The sequence below is a fragment of the Lithobates pipiens genome, unplaced genomic scaffold (assembly GCF_037356315.1).
Source record: "Lithobates pipiens isolate NorthernLeopardFrog02 unplaced genomic scaffold, aLitPip1_a1.2 Scaffold_18, whole genome shotgun sequence".
In the NCBI taxonomy this organism is placed as follows: domain Eukaryota; kingdom Metazoa; phylum Chordata; class Amphibia; order Anura; family Ranidae; genus Lithobates; species Lithobates pipiens.
Genome location: NW_027507758.1, coordinates 627,933,721 through 627,953,180, shown reverse-complemented (window position 1 = coordinate 627,953,180; position 19,460 = coordinate 627,933,721). Strand labels below are relative to the sequence as shown.

The 19,460-nt window shown below is 46.3% G+C and overlaps 1 protein-coding gene across 1 annotated transcript in view; it reads left to right on the top strand.

Annotated features, from left to right (window-relative positions):
* The window catches only part of LOC143986873 (uncharacterized), a 207,211-nt gene that overhangs the window by 16,368 nt on the left and 171,383 nt on the right, over positions 1–19,460 (top strand). The gene's annotated exons all lie outside the window — the stretch shown is intronic.

Genomic DNA, 19,460 nt, shown 5'->3' with positions numbered 1-19,460 from the left:
TAGCTTCCTGAATTTCTGGCTTGGCTGACTATCCATTCCGGTTACCGAACTTTCGCTATGTTTTTGACTACGTTTGTTCTATTTACTTTTATTATTAAACAAGTGTGATTTAACTGTATTTCTGTCTCGGTCTGATTCATGGTTTCTGACAGTAGGTGAAGGACATGAATTCAGAAGATGCAGTCAATCCACTTGTTGGTAATATTTTTTCCTGATTGGATGAGCAGGATCACCGCAGGGATCAGTTTGCCATGGCGTTATAAATGCTCCTGAGTCGCACGGCTCATCTGGAATCTCCCACTGTGGCTGCTCCAATGAAACCTGTGTTTCAGGCCATCCCTGCTGCTGCTCCAGTCTCTCCGCAGGCCCCCGTCTCATGTATTACCTCTATAAGTGGTATGCCTGATTCCGCTCTGCTTCCCCAGTGATTTGGGGGCGATTCAGACCAATGCAGAGGGTTTCTCAACCAGGTTAAGATATACTTTCAGATGCTGCCCCAGACGTTTCCCACAGACAGAAGCAAAGTGGATTTTGTGATATCTTTTCTTTCTGAGAGAGTTTTGGCCTGGGCAAACCCTTTATGGGAGATCCAAAAACCCATTGTTCTGAGTTTGTGGCTTATTTTATAAGGGTATTTGATGTTTCTGCACACTCCACTTCTGCTGCCAAGGGCCTTATGTCCATCAAACAGAGTACAGGAACTGTTGCCAATTACGCCATTGAATTCCGTTCTCTGGCAGCAGAGGTTGCTTGGAACAATGAGGCCCTTGTGGCTGCTTTTTCTCATGGTCGCTCGGATACCATCAAGGATGAGATACCAGCCCGAGATATATCCACTGAGCTGGAGAAGTTGAAAACATTTGCCATCTTCATTGACTCCAGATTTAGAGAGACTCTCCTTTAGGGAGTGCTTGCGGATGCCTCCTGTACATTTGTCTCCGAGTTTTGCAGTCCCACCCTTGCCTCCCTCACCTCCCATGCCTCCTGGTACCGAGTCGTTCAGTGAAGGTGAACCCATGCACTTGGGCTTCACGCGTCTCTCTGCGGATGAGAGAGCCCATAGGAGGAGGGAGAGATTGTGCCTTTATTGTGGCCAGGCAGGTCACTTTTTCAAGTCTTGCCCTACCCGTCCAGGGAACGCCTGAACCTTAAAGGTCCTGTCATGGACAGACCTTAGGTGGTGTTTCGTCCCCAGTTATCCAGAAGAATAAGCCCCTGGTTCCGGTTACCCTTTCATGGGTTGAGTCGTCCATCGAGATACAGGCTCTAGTCAACTCTGGGGCTGCAGGCCTGTTTATTGATGCTTGCTTTGTATCGAAGCACTCAATTCTACTGCAGCTGCATGCCACTCCACTTGCCATTAAGGCTCTTGATGGGAGACCTTTATAGCCTGCCCATGTGACTCTTGAGACTGCTTCGTTGTCCATGGCCATAAGGGCTCTTCATCATGAGATAATTAAATTCCAAGTTATTTCCTCACCTAAGTTTCCGCTGGTTATTGGTTATCCTTGGTTACAAAGGCACAACCCCTCTTTTGATTGGCTCCGTGCTGAGGTTCTTTCCTGGTCGCCACAATGCAGTAAGACCTGCTTCCAGAAGGTAGCCAAGGTCCTGTGCACCTCTTCACTCTCTTCCCTCCCAGAGGAGTACAGCAATTTTTGAGATGTCTTTTACAAAGGTCAAGTCGGTAGTTTCCTCCACACCGATGTATGATTTTGCAATTGGCCTTCAACCTGGTGCCATACCCCCTCATGGCCGGGTTTACCCTTTGTCGGTCTTGAAGGATAAGGCCACGGAGGAGTATGTTGCAGATGCACTTTCTTGAGGTTTCATCCGCAAATCCTCATCTCCTGCTGGTGCTGGTTTCTTCTTTGTGAAGAAGAAGAGTGATGAACTGACACCTTTGTATTGATTATAGGGGTCTCAGTTGTTTCACGATTAAGAATTCTTATCCGATTATGTTGATTACAGAGCTATTTGACCGCCTCGAGTAAGCAGCGGTTTTCACAAAGCTTGATTTGAGAGGAGCATACAATCTTGTGAGGATTAAGAAGGGCAATGAGTGGAAAACTGCGTTTAATACCAGAACAGGCCATTATGAGTACCTGGTAATGCCATTTGGCCTTTGTAACGCTCCAGCAGTTTTCCAGGAATTTATTAACAATGTTGCAGTTATGTGTGGTGGTTATCTCGATGATATCTTCATATTTTCAGAGTTCCTGGAGAGCCACCACACAAATGTCTGTCATGTGCTTTCTGGTCTCTGGTCAAGCCCCTGACTGATATGACCAGAAAGGATGGTAACCTACAGAGTTGGTCTCCGGAGTCCATTAGGGCCTTTGAGAGTCTCAAGGCTGCCTTTATTTCTGCTCCTGTATTGGCACACCCTGATCCTACGTTACCCATTATCCTTGAGGTTGATGTTTCTGAGACTGGAGTTGGCGCCCTTCTGTCTCAATGTCCTACCTCTTAGAGCGCTATGCATCCTTTTGGCTCCTTTTCCAAGAAATTGTCACCTGCGGAGTGCAATTACGAGATTGGGGACAGAGAGCTGTTAGCGATCATTTTAGCCCCGAAAGAGACATCTCCTGGAAGGTACCACTGTGCCGGTTCTCATTCTTACTAACCATAATAATCTCATATTCTTGTCTGAGGCTAAACGCCTCTCTCCCAGAAGGGTGCGATGGGCTCTTTTCTTGTCAAGTTTCAATTACATTGTCTCATTCTTACCCGGTACTAAGAATTTAAGGGCTGATGCTTTTTCACAACAATTTTCCTCCACTTCCAAGATGGAGTCGGTTCCGGTTCCTGTGATTCCTCCTGATTGTATTCTGGCTACGGTTTGCACCAGTCTCACTCCTTTGGGTGACAAAATTCTTGCCACTCAGGTCCATGCTCCTCCTGAGAAACCTTGTGTACGCTGCTTTGTCCCAGAGAGTCTCCATACTGCCGTGCTCCAGACTTGCCATTCTCCCATGACTGCTGGCCACCCTGGGAAGAATCAACTCTTTTGGGCAATTTCCCAACAATTCTGGTGGCCTAGTCTACGTGCTGATGTAACCACCTTCATAGCTGCCTGTTCCATGTGTGCTCAGAGTAAGACTCCACGACACCTTCCAGTGGGCCTCCTACATCCCATACCCAATGGAGAGAGGCCCTGGACCCGCCTGTCTATGGATTTCATTGTGGCATTACCCAACTCCCAGGGCAACACAGTTATCCTTATGGTGGTTGACCGGTTCTCAAAAATATCTCATTGTATTTCACTTAAGAAGTTGCCCACTTCTAATGAACTGGCTTCCAATTTTTGCTTGGGAGATCTTTTGCTTACATGGGCTACTGAAGGTGATCGTCTCGGACAGGTTTAGTCAGTTTGTCTCCCGGTTCCGGCGAGCCTTTTGTGCACAGTCGGGAATTCAGTTTGCTTTCTCTTCTGCGTATCACCCCCAGTCTAATGAGGCCGCAGAACAAGCCAATCGGTCCTTGGAGCAGTTCTTATGTTGCTATAATTCTGACGATCATTACAACTGGTCAGACCTCTTACCATGGGCAGAGTTTGCTCACAATAGTGCCTTGAATTCTGCTTCCCGATTGTCCCTGTTCATGGCGAACTATGGTTTCCAACCTTCCATTTTGCATGACTCATTCCTTCCGCAGTATTCCTGCATTAGAGGAGCATCTCTGTGGTCTTCGCTCCACTTGGGTACAAGTCAAGGAGGCTTTGTGTCATGCTAATGATAGGTACAGACTCCATGCTGACCGCAGACGCCTGCCCGTGCCTTCCTACCAGGCTGGGGACAGGGTCTGGCTGTCATCTTGCAACCTCTGACTTTGTGTTCCCTCTCTGAAGTTCGCACCTTGATTTATTGGGCCTTTCCATATTCTTCGCAGGATTAACCCAGTGGCTTATTAGACCTTACTTCTAATATGCGTATTTTGAATGTATTTCATGTCTCCTTATTAAAACCTTTGGTCTTCAACCGCTTTACCACCTCAGTGCCACTCCTCACCCTGTACAGGTTGAGAACCATGAGGAGAATGAGGTACAGTCCATTGTTGCCTCCCATAGGTTTTGTGGGCGCATACAGTACCTGGTGCATTGGAAAGGGTACGATCTGGAGGAACGTTCTTGGGTCTCATCCTTGGCCGTACATGCCCCTGTCCTCCTTCGTGATTTTCATAGATGTTTTCCCCTCAAGCCTGGTGGTCCTCCGAGGGGAGGGGTCGTTGAGGAGCTGGTAATGTCAGGTCTGGGCTCAGCCCTTCCTATCTCTGAGCTGGCCGCTCAGCTGTCGGCTAATTGCCAGCTCCTATCTATCCACAGTGACTCACCTGTTGATGTCCTGCTTATTTAAGCCATCCAGCCCAGATGATCTCTGCCTTCGCCTTGGTCAACATCACAGAGACTATCTCCTGCAGGTCTGTTAAAGACTTGCTTGGCTTACGTTCCTTCTGGTTCCAGATCCTGCTTGCTGTTCTACTACATTGATTCCTGTTACCAAAATTTGGCTGTGTTTGACCACATTTGTTCTATTTACTTTTATTATTAAACAAGTGTGATTTAACTGTACTTCTGTCTCGGTCTGATTTATGGTTTCTGACCCTTGTCTGCAGATTTAAAACTAAACAAGAAAAGGGAATTTGTGATTCGGCAGGCCAAGAGGGACCTCAAAATTGTATAAAACACTAAACAGTCCAGACTAAATGTGTTCCCATGGGGGCAATAGTTTTTAAATGTACAGCAACCCTCCTATTACCCCCTCACATCCCCATCCTATTATTGTGTGACAATACCATCCAAATAATTCTTACTTTCATTTCCCAAAGTTAACCGGCTACAAGGAGACCTGTATAGATCAAATAATGCCACCAATGAGGATGGAGGAGGACCGGAGTCACATGACTGAGAGGATACTAAACCTCACCCTGAAGATCATCTACCTGCTCACCGAGAGGTGAGGAGGATTCTGGGAGGTCACATGACATCACTCTTATCACTATTAATAAAACACAGACCTAACCATAGAGGTAAGGGGGATTCTGGGAGGTCACATGACATCTCTATTGTCTCTATTAATTGTTGTCTCTATTAATAAAACACAGACCTGACCGGAGAGGTGAGGGGGATTCTAACATGATACACCTAAAAATTCCCGCTTGGCATATAAGCAAAGATATGCTATCAATAGTTTAGTACAGTGAGGCCTCTGCTCATTGTCCTGGATTCTCAACAGAGCCAATTCCAGAGAGACCGGGAGAGTCAGCTGGAGGCGACAGTTGATAAGATCCACTAAATCCTCCCAGTACTGAACAATCCTTGGGCAGCTCCAGAAAATATGAATATACGTTCCTACACTGTTCCCACATCTAGGGCAGTCCTGTAATCTCTGAGGGTAAACCCTGTGCAGTCTCTGGAGGGTATAATATACTCTGTAAGAATTTAACCTATATCAACTTTTTCTGCGATGTAATCAATAATCTAGTGCTATCTTCTAAACAATCTTCCCTGCCCAAGTTCGGAAGTTCGGAAGGTCGGTTTTCCACTTATCCCAAAGCCTATCCATTTTGGGAGATTCAACTCTCAGCAAAGCCATGTAGAGCGCGGATAATAGCTTTAACAACTGTTCTTGCGCTAACAACTCCTTGATGGGATCCATACCTAGGCTCGGGGAGGCCAAGAACTGGGAACGAGCTTCATGGCATAGTGGTAGATACTGGAAATACATCCACCCAGGTAGATGATATTTGGTTTTAAGGGCAGTGAAGGGAAGCAAAGCTTCCACTGAGAACACATCTCCAAGTACTTTAATTCCTTTAACTACTATTGGAGTACCAAAAATAGAGGGACAATTTTGAAAAAAACACATTATTTTTTACTTTTTGTTATAATAAATATCCCCCAAAAATATATTTTTTCCCTCAGTTTAGGCCAATAGGTATTCTTCTACATATTTTTGGTAAAAAAAAAAAAAAAATCGCAATAAGCGATGATTGGTTTGCGCAAAAGTTATAGCGTTTACAAAATAGGGGATAGTTTTATTACATTTTTATTAATTTTTTTTTTTTTTACTAGTAATGGCGGCGATCAGCGATTTTGATTGTGACTGCGACCTTATGGCGGACACATCGGACATTTTTGGGACTATTGTCATTTATACAGCAATCAGTGCTATACAAATGCAGTGATTCCTGTGTGAATGACACTGGCAGTGAAGGGGTTAACCAGTGGGTGGCAGTTTAGGGGTTAAGTGTTCCTAGGGGCGTGTTACTAACTGTGGGGGGCTGGGCTTTCTTTTAGTGAACACTGATCTCTGCTCCAATCACATGGAGCAGAGATCAGCGTCCCTTGTTGCTAGGCAGAACGGGGAGATGCTGTTTACAACAGTACAAAAATCCACAGGAAAGTTTGTACAAAGTCCGATCGTGTGTATGGGGCTTTAGTGTAGTGATAATACCAGAAGTTGTGAGATTGTTCTAGAAGATCGGTAGACGTTACGGGGCATGGACTCACATCTGTGAGGTTGTGGGGGAACCCATCCAGGGATCAGACAACCTATCTGAGGACTTGTGGAGAATATGTCTTGTCACCTCTTTGAAGTCAATGGGTGGTCACACTTCATGGTCATCGGGGAATTCCAGATGGTCATATTCTACGCAGTATTTGGATCCTGGTGGAGAACTTTCGCCCCAAGAAGAAAATGATGGTGAAGACAGCAGAGGACCCCCTGGTAAAGAAGGGAAGAGAGACAGATTGGAGATCTGTTATTGTAAATAGACAGATCTCCGTTCTTGCAGGGAAGGAGAGACAGATCGTCTGTTCCTAGTAATTAGGAACAGCGATCAATCTCCTCCTCCAGTCAGTCCCATCCCCCCCAGTTAGAAACACACCTAGGAAACACATTTAACCTCTTGATCGCCCCTAGTGTTAGTATTAACCCCCTTCCTGCCAGTGACATTTATACAGTAATCAGTGGCTATTTTTAGCTCCGCTGTATAAATGTCAATAGTACCAAAAAGTGTCCAATCTGCCTTCTGCAATGTCACAGTCATGCTAAAAATCGCAGATGACCGCCATTACTAGTAAAAAATCATAAAAATGCCATAAATATGTCCCCTATTTTGTTGACGCTATAACTTTTGTGCAAACCAATCAATATACTCTAATTGGGATTTTCTTTTACCAAAAATTTGTAGAAGAATACATATTGGCCTAAACTGATGAAGAAATTAGTTTTTTTACATTTTTCGGGGGGGATATTTATTATAGCAAAGAGTAAAAAAATATTGTTTTTTTTTTCAAAATGATCCCTTTGGTCTATAGTGCAAAAAAAAAAAAAAACGCAGAGGTGATCAAATACCACCAAAAGAAAGCTCTATTTGTGAGAAAAAAGGATGTCAACTTTGTTTGGGCACAGCGTCGCAGGACTTCGCAATTGTCAGTTAACCACTTTCAGCTCTGGACCATTTTGCAGGCCAATGACCAGACCACTTTTTGCGATTCGGCACTGCGTCGCTTTAACTGACAATTGCGCGGCCATGCGAGGTGGCTCCCAAACAAAATTGACATCCTTTTTTTCCCAGAAATAGAGCTTTCTTTTGGTGGTATTTGATCACCTTTGTGGTTTTTATTTTTTGCGCTATAAACAAAAAAAGAGCGACAATTTTGAAAATAACTAATTTTTTTTTTACTTTTTGCTATAATAAATATCCCCCAAAAATATATATAAAAAATGTTTTTTTCCGCAGTTTAGGCCGATACGTATTTTTCTACATATTTTTGGTAAAAAAAGAAAACGCAATAAGCGATTATTGATTGGTTTGCGCAAAATTTATAGCGTTTACAAAATAGAGGATAGTTTTATGGCATTTTTATTAATATTTTTTTTTTACTAGTAATGGCGGCGATCAGCGATTTTTATTGTGACTGTGACATTATGGCGGACTCATCGGACATTTTTGACACATTTTTGGGACCATTGTCATTTATACAGCAATCCGTGCTATACAAATGCATTGATTCTTGTGTAAATGACACTGGCAGTGAAGGGGTTTACCAGGGGGTGGCAGTGTAGGGTTTAAGTGTGTCCTAGGGGTGTGTTACTAACTGTGGGGGGTGTGGCTGTGTGTTAGTGAACACTGATCTCTGCTCCAATCACAGGAAGCAGAGATCAGTGTCACTTGTTGCTAGGCAGAACGGGGAGATTCTGTTTACAATAGCATCTCCCTGTGAGACGATCGCGGGTATCCCCGGGGCGATCGTGTCCGCGGGACTCATGACCGGACTCACGGGGGTCCCGACCGGTGTGTACGCGATGGCAGGGCGGCAAATTCAACTGGACGTACCTGTACGCCAGTTTGCCTGCCCGTGCCATTCTGCCGACATACATCGTCGTGCGCCGTTCGGGAACTGGTTAAAGCGACGCAGTGCTGTATCGCGGAAAATGGCCTGGCCATTAAGGGGGCAAAGCCCACTTTGTCACCCTCATTAATTCTCTTCCCTCCAGTCCTCGTTGTCTCATCTCTCATTTTAACTCTCTACTTTCTCCACCATCATCTCCACCCAGTAACTCCCTCAATGCTCAGGAGATTGCCAATCACTTCAAAAACAAGATTAATGCAATTTGTGGGGACATCTCCACTGCACAGATATCTAATCCACTGAACATACCCTGTACTAATCCACTTTCAACACTCTCCTCTTTTGACCTTGCCACTACCAAAGTGGTCTCTAAAATTTTCTTAGAAGCCCACCTTACCACCTGTCCCCTGCATCCTGTTCCCTCACATCTACTACGGTCACCCTCTTCTTCTATCTTATGCTCCCTCACTCGCATCTTCAATCTCTCCCTCTCTACTGGCACTTCCCCTCCCTTCTAAAACATGCCCTGATCACCCCCATACTTAAAAATCCCTCACTGGATTCCACCAGCCTGAACAACTTAAGACCCATCTCCTTGCTCCCGTTTGCGTCAAAACATTTAGAACGCTTATGCCCCGTAAGCACGAGTGGAATTTTCGTCAGAAAAATCTTGGATGGTTTTTCGACGGAATTCCGCTCAAGCTTGGCTTACATACACACGGTGATACAAAAGTTCTCTGAACTTTCGACTGTCAACGCGGTGACGTACAACACTACAGCGAGCCGAGAAAATTAAGTTCAATGCTTCCGAGCATGCGTCGAATTGTTTCCGAGCATGCGTCGGAATTTTGCGTGTCGGAATTGCATACAGACGAACGGCATTTCCGATAGAAACTAGAGAAAAATAGAGAACCTGCTCTCAATCTTTTGCTGCCGAAATAGCCGCCAGCAAAAGTCCGATGGTACATACACATGGTCGCATTTTCCGACCAAAAGCTCACATTGGTTTTTTGCTGGTGGCATTTCCGATCGTGTGTGCGCGGCATTAGTCTACAGCCGTCTTAGCTCCTACCTCACTGACAACAACCTTCTTGACTCCTTTCGCTTGATACACTCAACTGAAACTGCCCTACTGACTAATGATCTACTAACTGCTAAAACCAATCACCACTATGCCATAATGATACTAATCGACCACTCTGAGCCTTTCATACCGTTGATCACCCCCTCCAAAAACTCCACTTTCTTGGCCTTCAAGACTCTGCTCTCTCCTGGCTCTCCTCCTACCTATCACAGCGCTCCTTCAATGTGACCTATAACTCTCTCTCTCTATTTCCTCCTCTCCACTTCCTCTTTCTTTAGGGGTACCTCAAGGTTCTGTCCTCTGACCCCTTCTCTTCTCCATTTACACCTCTTACCTTGGTCTGTTAATAAACTCTCATGGCTTCCACTAACACCTTTATGCCGATGACACACAAATCTATCTCTCTGCTCCTCACCTCATTCCTTCAGTCTCCTCTCACATTACTAACTGACATATCAACATGGATATCACACCACTTCCTCAAATTCAATCTTTCAAAAAACCGAGCTCATCATTTTTCCTCCGACCCGTGCCCCCTCCCCTGACTTCTTCAAGATCAATAATACAACGATTAGTCCCTTCCCTCATGCCAAGGTACTAAGTGTAATCCTGGACTCTGACCTGTCCTTTCATCCCCAAATCCAATCACTGTCCAAATCTCGCAGACTTCACCTCTGTAATATCTCCAAAACACGTCCCTTTCTAACTGTTGACACCACTAAGCAACTTATTTACTCCCTTGTTATCTCTCACCTTGACTATTGTAACTCCCTCCTCATTGGCCTACCTCTTCATAGGCTATCCCCTCTTCAGTCTATCATGAATGCCGCTGCCAGACTCATCCACCTTACCACCTGTTCAGTGTACGCCACCCCTCTCTGCAAATCCTTCCACTGGCCTTCATTCAGTATCCTTCACCCCTCTCTGCCAATCCCTCCACTGACCTTCATTCAGTATCCTTCACCCCTCTCTGCCAATCCCTCCACTGACCTTCATTCGGTATCCTTCACCCCTCTCTGCCAATCCCTCCACTGGCCTTCATTTAATATCCTCCTCCCCTCTCTGCCAATACCTCCACTGGCCTTCAGTGTCCTCCACCCCTCTCAGCCAATCCCTCCACTGGCCTTAATTTAATATCCTCTACCCCTCTCTACCAATCCCTCCACTGGCCTTTATTCAGTATCCTCCACCCCTCTCAGCCAATCCCTCCACTGGCCTTAATTAAATATCCTCTACCCCCCTCTGCCAATCCCTCCACTAGCCTTCATTTAATATCTTCCACCCCTCTCTGCCAATCCCTCCACTGGCCTTCATTCAGTATCCTCCACCCCTCTCTGCCAATCCCTCCACTGGCCTTTATTCAGTATCATCCACCCCTCTCAGCCAATCTCTCCACTGGCCTTCATTTAATATCCTCTACCCCTGTCTGCCAATCCCTCCACTGGCCTTCATTTAATATCCTCTACCCCTCTCTGACAATCCCTCCACTGGCCTTTATTCAGTATCCTCCACTGGCCTTCATTTAATATCTTCTACCCCTCTCTGCCAATCCCTCCACTGGACTTCATTCAGTGTCCTTCACCCCCTCTGCCAATCCCTCCACTGGCCTTCATTCAGTATCCTCCACCCCTCTCTGCCAATCCCTCCACTGGCCTTTATTCAGTATCCTCCACCCCTCTCTGCCAATCCCTCCACTGACCTTCATTCAGTATCCTCCACCCCTCTCTGCCAATCCCTCCACTGGCCTTTATGCAGTATCCTCCACCCCTCTCAGCCAATCCCTCAACTGGCCTTCATTTAATATCCTCCTCCCCTCTCTGCCAAACCCTCCACTGGACTTCATTCAGTATCCTCCACCCCTCTCTGCCAATCCCTCCACTGGCCTTTATTCAGTATCCTCCACCCCTCTCAGCCAATCCCTCAACTGGCCTTCATTTAATATCCTCCTCCCCTCTCTGCCAATCCCTCCACTGGCCTTCATTCAGTATCCTCCACCCCCTCTGCCAATCCCTCTACTGCCCAGCAAATAAAATTCAGTACACTAACAATAACATACAAACCAATTTACAACTCTGCCCGCAACTACATCTCCAAATATAACCCAAACTGTCCCGTCTGCTCCTCCCAAGACCTCCTGCTCTCTATCTCCTACTCTGTCCACTTTTAGACAATCCATGAAATTTTTTTTCTTCGGGGAGGCCCATCCTTCCTTCAGCTAACAGCCAAATCTTCTACTTCCCTCATCAGTTCATCCATCACAGTTACTACCTTTTGTTTCACCAGCCCCTCCCTGTTAGATTGTAAGCTCACAGGAGCAGGGCCCCCCTAACCCTCTTGTATTGTTGCCCTTTATGTTGTAAAGTGCTGCGCAAACTGTTGGTGCTATATAAATCCTGTACAATAATAATAATTGATTGGAACTTCGCTGCAAATTCTGCTGCCGGTGGGGAATTGGTGGGTGGGGCAGGGGGTAAAACAACAGAATAATGCAGATGGGGTGAGTAAGCAAATGCCACACAGTCCCGATCTCTCATGTAAATAGAAGCTGGCAGCTGTGTGTACAGACACTGACAGGAGGGAGGAGCTAGAGGGAGAGAGAATAACGCCCCACCCCTCCCCATTTCCTCTCATGCTCTAGCACTGGACTGTGCTCACCCCCTCCTTCCAGTACAGCTCCTGTATTCCTATTACCAATGCTGGCTTCTGAATACAGGAGTAAGGATGAGCCGAACACCCCCCGGTTCGGTTCGCACCAGAACCTGCGAACAGACCTAAACTTCGTGTGAACTTTAGAACCCTATTAAAGTCTATGGGACTCGAACATTCAAAATCAAAAGTGCTAATTTTAAAGGCTAATATGCAAGTCATTGTCCTAAAAAGTGTTTGGGGACCTGGGTCCTGCCACAGGGGACATGGATCAATGCAAAAAAAAGTTTTAAAAACTGAAGTTTTTTCGGGAGCAGTGATTTTAATAATGCTTAAAGTGAATCAATAAAAGTGTAATATTCCTTAAATTTTTTTTACCTGGGGGTGTCTATAGTATGCCTGTAAAGGGGCGCATGTTTCCCATGCTTAGAACTGTCCCTGCACAAAGTGTCATTTCTGTAGGGATAAAAACGAGAGTTAGACTTAACGGTAACTCTGTTTCTAGGAGTCGTCCAGGACAGCACTAGAGAGATAGGCTCCACCTCCAGAGGCAGAAAACACAAACCAGATCTTTAAAGGGCGGTCTCCGTCCCTTCCCCTTCAGTCTTGTAAACGAGAACTTCCCCGGAAACGGCTTCTGTAACGACAAAAACACTTGTCTAGCATTATAACAGCATATAGGGAGGGAATCCATGCTGTCCTGGACGACTCCTAGAAACAGAGTTACCGGTAAGTCTAACTCTCGTTTTCTCTAGTCGTCTGTCCAGGACAGCACTAGAGAGGATCAACGAGAACTTACCAGATTAGGGGGGGACTACCGCTTGAAGGACCTTTCTCCCAAACGCCTGGTCTTGCGCTGAGATAAGGTCCAATCTGTAATGCTTCATAAACGTTGAGTAGCTTGACCAAGTTGCTGCTCGACAAATTTGTTCTGGTGTTACTCCAGCTCGCTCTGCCCATGAGGTCGATAGCGCCCGTGTGGAGTGAGCCATGGGGGAAAAAGGACATTCCATTTTCATTCCTTTGTAGGCTTCTACAATAGCTTGTTTGATCCACCTTGCAATTGTATTTTTTGAAGCTTGTGACCCCAATTTTTTTACCCGCATGTAAAACAAATAATGCATCTGATTTTCTAATGCTTTTTGACATCTCCAGATACTGTAAGACACAGGCTCTCACGTCCAGTTGGTTAAACTCTACCTCCTTAGGATTAGTGGGAGACCCACAGAATGAAGGTAAAACAATTTCCTGTGTTCTGTGGAACTTTGTCACTACTTTGGGCAAAAACCCAGGATCTGTGCGCAACACCATCCTATCTTCAAAAATTTGTAAAAACGGCTCTTTCACCGAAAGTGCCTGAAGCTCGCTAATACGTCTGGCTGTGGAAATAGCCACTAGGAACACAGTTTTAAGCGTGATCCATTTCAAGGAAAGTTCTTCTTCCCGAGACTTTTTTTACCCATCCCTGTAACACAATTGACAGGTCCCATTTGGGTAAAATTTTGAAAGGAACAGGTTTAATCCTGGTCAACCCCTTAAAGAACCTGCTGACTAGCGGGTCTACTGCCAGAGGTTGATCCAAAAAAACAGACAGGGCCGCAATTTGTACCTTTAAGGTACTAATGGCCAGTCCCTTATCCACACCGTCTTGTAAAAACTCCAAGACTGTCAGGATACTTATAGACACCTTTTTAGTGTCCAACCATGAACAAAAAACCTTCCAATACTTAACATAAATTGCTTGGGTTACCTTCTTTCTACTAGAAAGGAGTGTTTTAATTACCCTATCCGAGAGCCCCTTAGACTTCAAGAGACTCTCTTCAGACGCCAGGCCGATAACTTTAGGGTCTGTATTTCTGGCAACAGAACTGGACCCTGGGACAGCAGATCCTCTCTCTCGGGCAGTATGAGGGGAGGCTCGTCTGTCAGGCCCAGCAGCATTGAGAACCACGGTCTCTTCGGCCAATACGGAACCACCAGTATCAATGTGGTCCGCTCCTGCAAAAATTTCCTCAGGACTAGAGGAATTAGCTTGAATGGGGGGGAAGGCGTAGCAAGTGCGAAACGCCCAGTTTTGTGCCAAAGCGTCTATCCCTTTTGCTCCTGCCTCCCTCTCTAGGGAGAAGTATACTGGGACCTGGGTGTTCGCTTTCCTGGCGAACAAGTCCACCTCCAGAAGATCCCATTTGCGCACTATCAGCTGGAAACTGTCCCTGTTCAGTGACCATTCTGATTCGTACACCCGGTGTCGACTCAGAAAGTCTGCCAGGTGGTTGTCCACCCCCTTTAGATGGACCGCTGAAACCGATTTTAGGTTTTCTTCTGCCCAATGCATGATCGTACTTGTTAGCTTGATCAAGGACGGGCATCTGGTTCCTCCCTGCTTGTTTAGGTAGGAAACCGCCACTATACTGTCCGAGAGGACCTGTACATGGTGGTCCTTCAGATCCCTGGCAAACGCCCTTAAGGCTTCCCAGATTGCCTGCAACTCCCTCCAATTGGCCGACCTCTGGGACTGTGTCTTCCCCCAGCATCCTTGGGCTACTTTCGACCCCAAATGGGCCCCCCAGCCCCAAGCACTGGCATCCGTGGTAATGCGAACAGACACTGGAGGAGACCACCATAGACCCCGTACTAGGTTCTCCTCCCTCTTCCACCACCAAAGAGACCTTCTGGTCTTTGAGGATAGATGGATAGTCCCGTCCAGGGATTCTTGTGTCCCGTCCCAGCTGCTCAGAATATTGGCCTGAAGGCACCTGAAATGAGCTCTTGCCCAGGGAACTGCAGGGATTGTTGCTACTAACAGGCCCAACCCTGCCATAGCTGATCGGATGGAAATTGTCCGATTGGACTGCAAAAAGGTTACCATCTCTTTCACCTTTTCTACTTTTTCCCCTGTGAGGAAGACTTTCTGTGACACTGAATCCACCAGAAAACCTAGATACTGTATGGCCTGTGTTGGTATCAAGTGCGACTTTTCTTCGTTTACCAACCACCCCAGCCTTTTTAGGCAAGAGATGGCTACCCTCAGATCTCCCTGCAGTTGGAGCTTTGAGGGGGCGAAGAATAAAAGGTCGTCCAAGTATGGTATGACAGCGATCCCTTTCAACCTTAGGGGAGCCAACGCTTCTGCCAGGACCTTGGTAAATATCCTGGGGGAAGAAGACAGACCGAATGGCAGAGCCCTGAATTGGAGGTATCGAATCTGACTTCCCCAAAGAATCGCTATCCTCAAATACTTTTGAGAGTCTTCTCGAATCGGGATGTGTAGATACGCGTCCCTTAGATCGAGAGAGGCCATGAAACTTGGAGGGAGTACTGATCTCACTGTACAAATTGTTTCCATCCGGAATTTCTTGTAAGTTACCCACTTGTTCAGTAACTTCAGATTCAAAATCAACCGGAATTTGCCTGACGGTTTCTTCACTACAAACACGTGCGAATAGAAACCGTGGCTTATTTCTTGTGACAGGACTGGCACTAGAACCCTCTGGTCTATTAAATCGCCAATTTGCGACAGCAAAGCTGTCGCTTTCTGGGGATCCTTGGGAGGCTTGGTCAGACACATCCTTGTAGGTGGGGTGTGCTTGAACTGTATTTTGTAACCCTCCCTGATGATCCTCAGAATAAAAGTATTTGGGGTAGTGTTTTTCCACTGTGGGAGGAACTGCCCCAGTCTTCCCCCCACAGGAACCAAGTCACTGGGATTTAGTGTTTTTTTTAGAGGAGGAAAAGAGATTGCCTTTCTGTTTTCCTCCCACCCACTGTTTCTTAGGGGTTGACTCCTTAGAGGTCTGTCCTTGTGACTGTCCCTGCCTTTGAGGACGAAAAAAGCGTTTACCTGTAGTCTTTTTGGGTTTGACAGGAAAGGCCTTCTTCTTGTCCGCAGTACGGTCCAGGACTTTCTCAAGATCCTGTCCGAACAAGAGGTCTCCCTCAAAGGGGATGCCACATAACCTCACTTTTGAGGCCGAGTCTCCTGACCAAGACTTCAACCAAAGTGCCCTGCGAGATGAATTTACGAGGGCAGCGGTCCTGGCTGACAATTTAACAGACTCCGCAGAGGCATCTGCTATATAGCCTGCTGCTTTATGTAGCATAGGAAGGGAATCCAGGATTTCCTTTCTGGAGGTCTCCCCTTCCAAATGGCCTTGTAATTGTTCCAGCCAGACCTCCAAGTTGCGAGCCACTATTGTCATGGCCATTGCAGGTTTTAAATTAGTCATGGTTACTTCCCATGACCTCTTCAGCAGCACCTCCATCCTTTTATCCATGGGTTCCTTAAGAACACCCATGTCCTCAAAGGCGAGGTCTGTTGATTTTGCACACTGGGAAAAAGCTGCGTCTACCTTGGGCACTTTGTTCCAAACACAAGAGGGGTCCTCGCTGAAGGGGAATCTCCGCTTCATACTTTTAGGAAAAAATTGCTTTTTCTCTGGCTCCTCCCACTCTTTCTTGTTGGAATCTATCAGTGTGCTATGAACCGGAAAGACCCTAACTGAATCTGTCTTTAGGGTCTGATACATCCGGTCATGCAAGGACAGGGAGGCTGGCTCTTCTCTAATTTCAAGCGTCTCATAAATCACCCCCAGTAAGGCATCAACCTCCTCGAGTGAGAGCCTGTATCTGGGAGAGCTTGTCCCTTGAACAGGAACATCTCTGGATGATGCCGCCTCACTTAGGCCATCCAGAGAATCTAATTCCTCTTCCCCTGATTCGTCACCTTCCACTGGGGTGGAAGCAGGGGGAACTGCGGCTGGTTTTGGGGTTTCAAGGTTCACTAACATCGCTTTGATGGACTCCATTTCTTTCTGTACTCCAGAAATCAAATCCTTACAAGCTCCCGTAGGTTCCTTATAGACCAATTTGTCTATGCATGGTTTGCAAAGGGGCTTAGACCATCCTTCTTTTAATTTACTCATACATGAAGGACATCTCTTCTTCCCCCCTGACCTCTCTGGTCCTTTGGGCAGAGCCTAAGGCAAGAGAAGGAGAGAAGAAGGAAGGGAAAAAGAGACAAGCTAACGTCAGCGAAACCTTAGCAAAAATAGGACGCCTTCACCAAACACCTATGTGCACCCCACCAACCGCTAACAGGATTCGAAAGACTCTTTAGTCCGGATTCTGTTAGAGAGGGAGGGAGGAAAAACACACCTGGACCATTTCAGAATGCCTTTGCATTGATTAGTCCATCTCTCCCCCCCCCCCTCTCTCCCAGCCCTGTAGGTACAAGACACCTCTGTGTTTGCCTACCTGAGCTGGTTCGGCTCCACTGCCACTCTCCACTGCATCCATATCCGATCGGAATCTTGCCTAACCGCCTGGAGGCTTTTCCCTTTGTTAGAGATACAGCACGAACGTTATGTGGCTGGGGCTTTTTAAAATAGCCAATAAAAAACATTTGTCTGTAACTCAGATGTCCAATAAATTTGAAAAACAAAAACCAAAAATGAAAGAATCAAGAGATGTATAATAGTGCAACACAGTGTAGATAATGTCCCATGTGAATGTACAACAAAAGTGTAGTTGATCTTGTTTGTTCAAACAAACATAGTACTTGACCACGTGGACCCTTCACCGCTGTAAATCAATAGTGAATGGAGGCTTACCAGATCACCGGTCGGTATACGCAGATACGGACACTTAGACGCTTCGATGCGGAAAATCGGAAAACGACCCACTCCTTCAGATGTCTCGTAATCACCGAATCAGCTCGGATCCTCTCGTGAGCCGGTCTTGCGCGGATACGAATACGTAGGAGTTTCGATACAGGAAGCCGGAAGACAACCCACTCCTTCGAATGTCTCGTAGTCACCAAATCCGCTCTGATCCTCTCACAAGCCTTCTTGATGTCAGGTAGCCATTGTACCCTTAGACAAACTGAATGTGAGGATCCACCTTCTCCAACACATCCCTGAATCAGTGAGTGAGTATCTGATTCCTTACTGCTGTTGCTGTTGCTAAGGTTAACCCTATAACCCAGCACAATGTTCTGCCCATTTTTCACTAATGATTTTCACACTATTTAGATTCACAATATTTAGATTCCCATTATTTAGGTTTTTTACCAAAATTTATAAATTTTCTTATTAAGTCACATTTATTTTTAGAGGTTAAGCGCTGCACTTTTATTTTTTCTGTTTCATTGTGCCTAGTATCCTGGTTATAGTGTTCAGCTGCTGATTTTTAATTTAATATTTTTACTAAGCGCAGATTTTCTACTTTTTTCTTGTTTTTAAAATACCCGCCAAGGTCCCGAACGTCCACGCTCGCCGTGCGACCCAGAGCCCGAAGTGGATTGCCGGAAGTCCTCTATCCTCCTCCTGCGTTCCACAGGCCGGAACTCAATGCCTGTGCCCGCCCCCCGCCTGTCTTCGCGCCCAATTTTGAACCTATCATCAGGCGGGGAAACGACAGCCCTCCCCGGGCTTCAGAAGGAGAACGCCGGTTCGTAGCTGCTGTCAACCCGAACCGGAGGACTTCAGATGTCTGTTACCAACAACAGGTACCCAGAACTCCTTCCCCGTCTCTTATGGCCAATCCCACCGTCAGGGGAAGGAGAGCTCCTGATCCAGCCTCCTCCTCCGGTGGAGGAAACACAAAGACTGAAGGGGAAGGGACGGAGACCGCCCTTTAAAGATCTGGTTTGTGTTTCCTGCATCTGGAGGTGGAGCCTATCTCTCTAGTGCTGTCCTGGACAGACGACTAGAGAAAAGTAATTTAAAATCACTCGCGGCTATAATGTATTGTCAGCTCCCCGTAATACAGAGAACACTCATTGAAAGTTAAAATCACTGCTCCCGAAAAAACGTCAGTTTTTAAAACTTTTTTTTGCATTGATACATGTGCCCTGGGGCAGGACCCGGGTCCCCAAACACTTTTTAGGACAATAACTTGTATATAAGCCTTTAAAATGAGCACTTTAGATTTCTCCCATAGACTTGTACAGGGTGTTCCGCGGCTTTTTGAATTTGCCGCGAACACCGCAAATTGTTCGCTGTTCGGTGAACAGGCAATGTTCGATTCGAACATGAGTTCAAATCGAACTTGAAGCTCATCCCTATACAGGAGGAGAAGAGAGAGAGCACAGCCTTCCAGATCTCTGATGCTCTCCCTGCTACTCCCAGCACTTGGCTGGGGAGTGTTGATGCTGCTGTCACTACTCCTGTCAGCCACATAGTCAGAGTGGTGGCACCCTCATCCCTGCAGTATAAAAATGTGCCCAGGGTAGTCACCTCTCCTGCCCACCCCTTGTCCCCCCCGGCCCTGACTACAACAGATGTTAAACTCACTATCTTGTAATTCCCAGCTTCTACCTTGCTGCCCTTCTCGTGGATAGCTATGATATTAGGTGTCCGCCAACCATGGGGA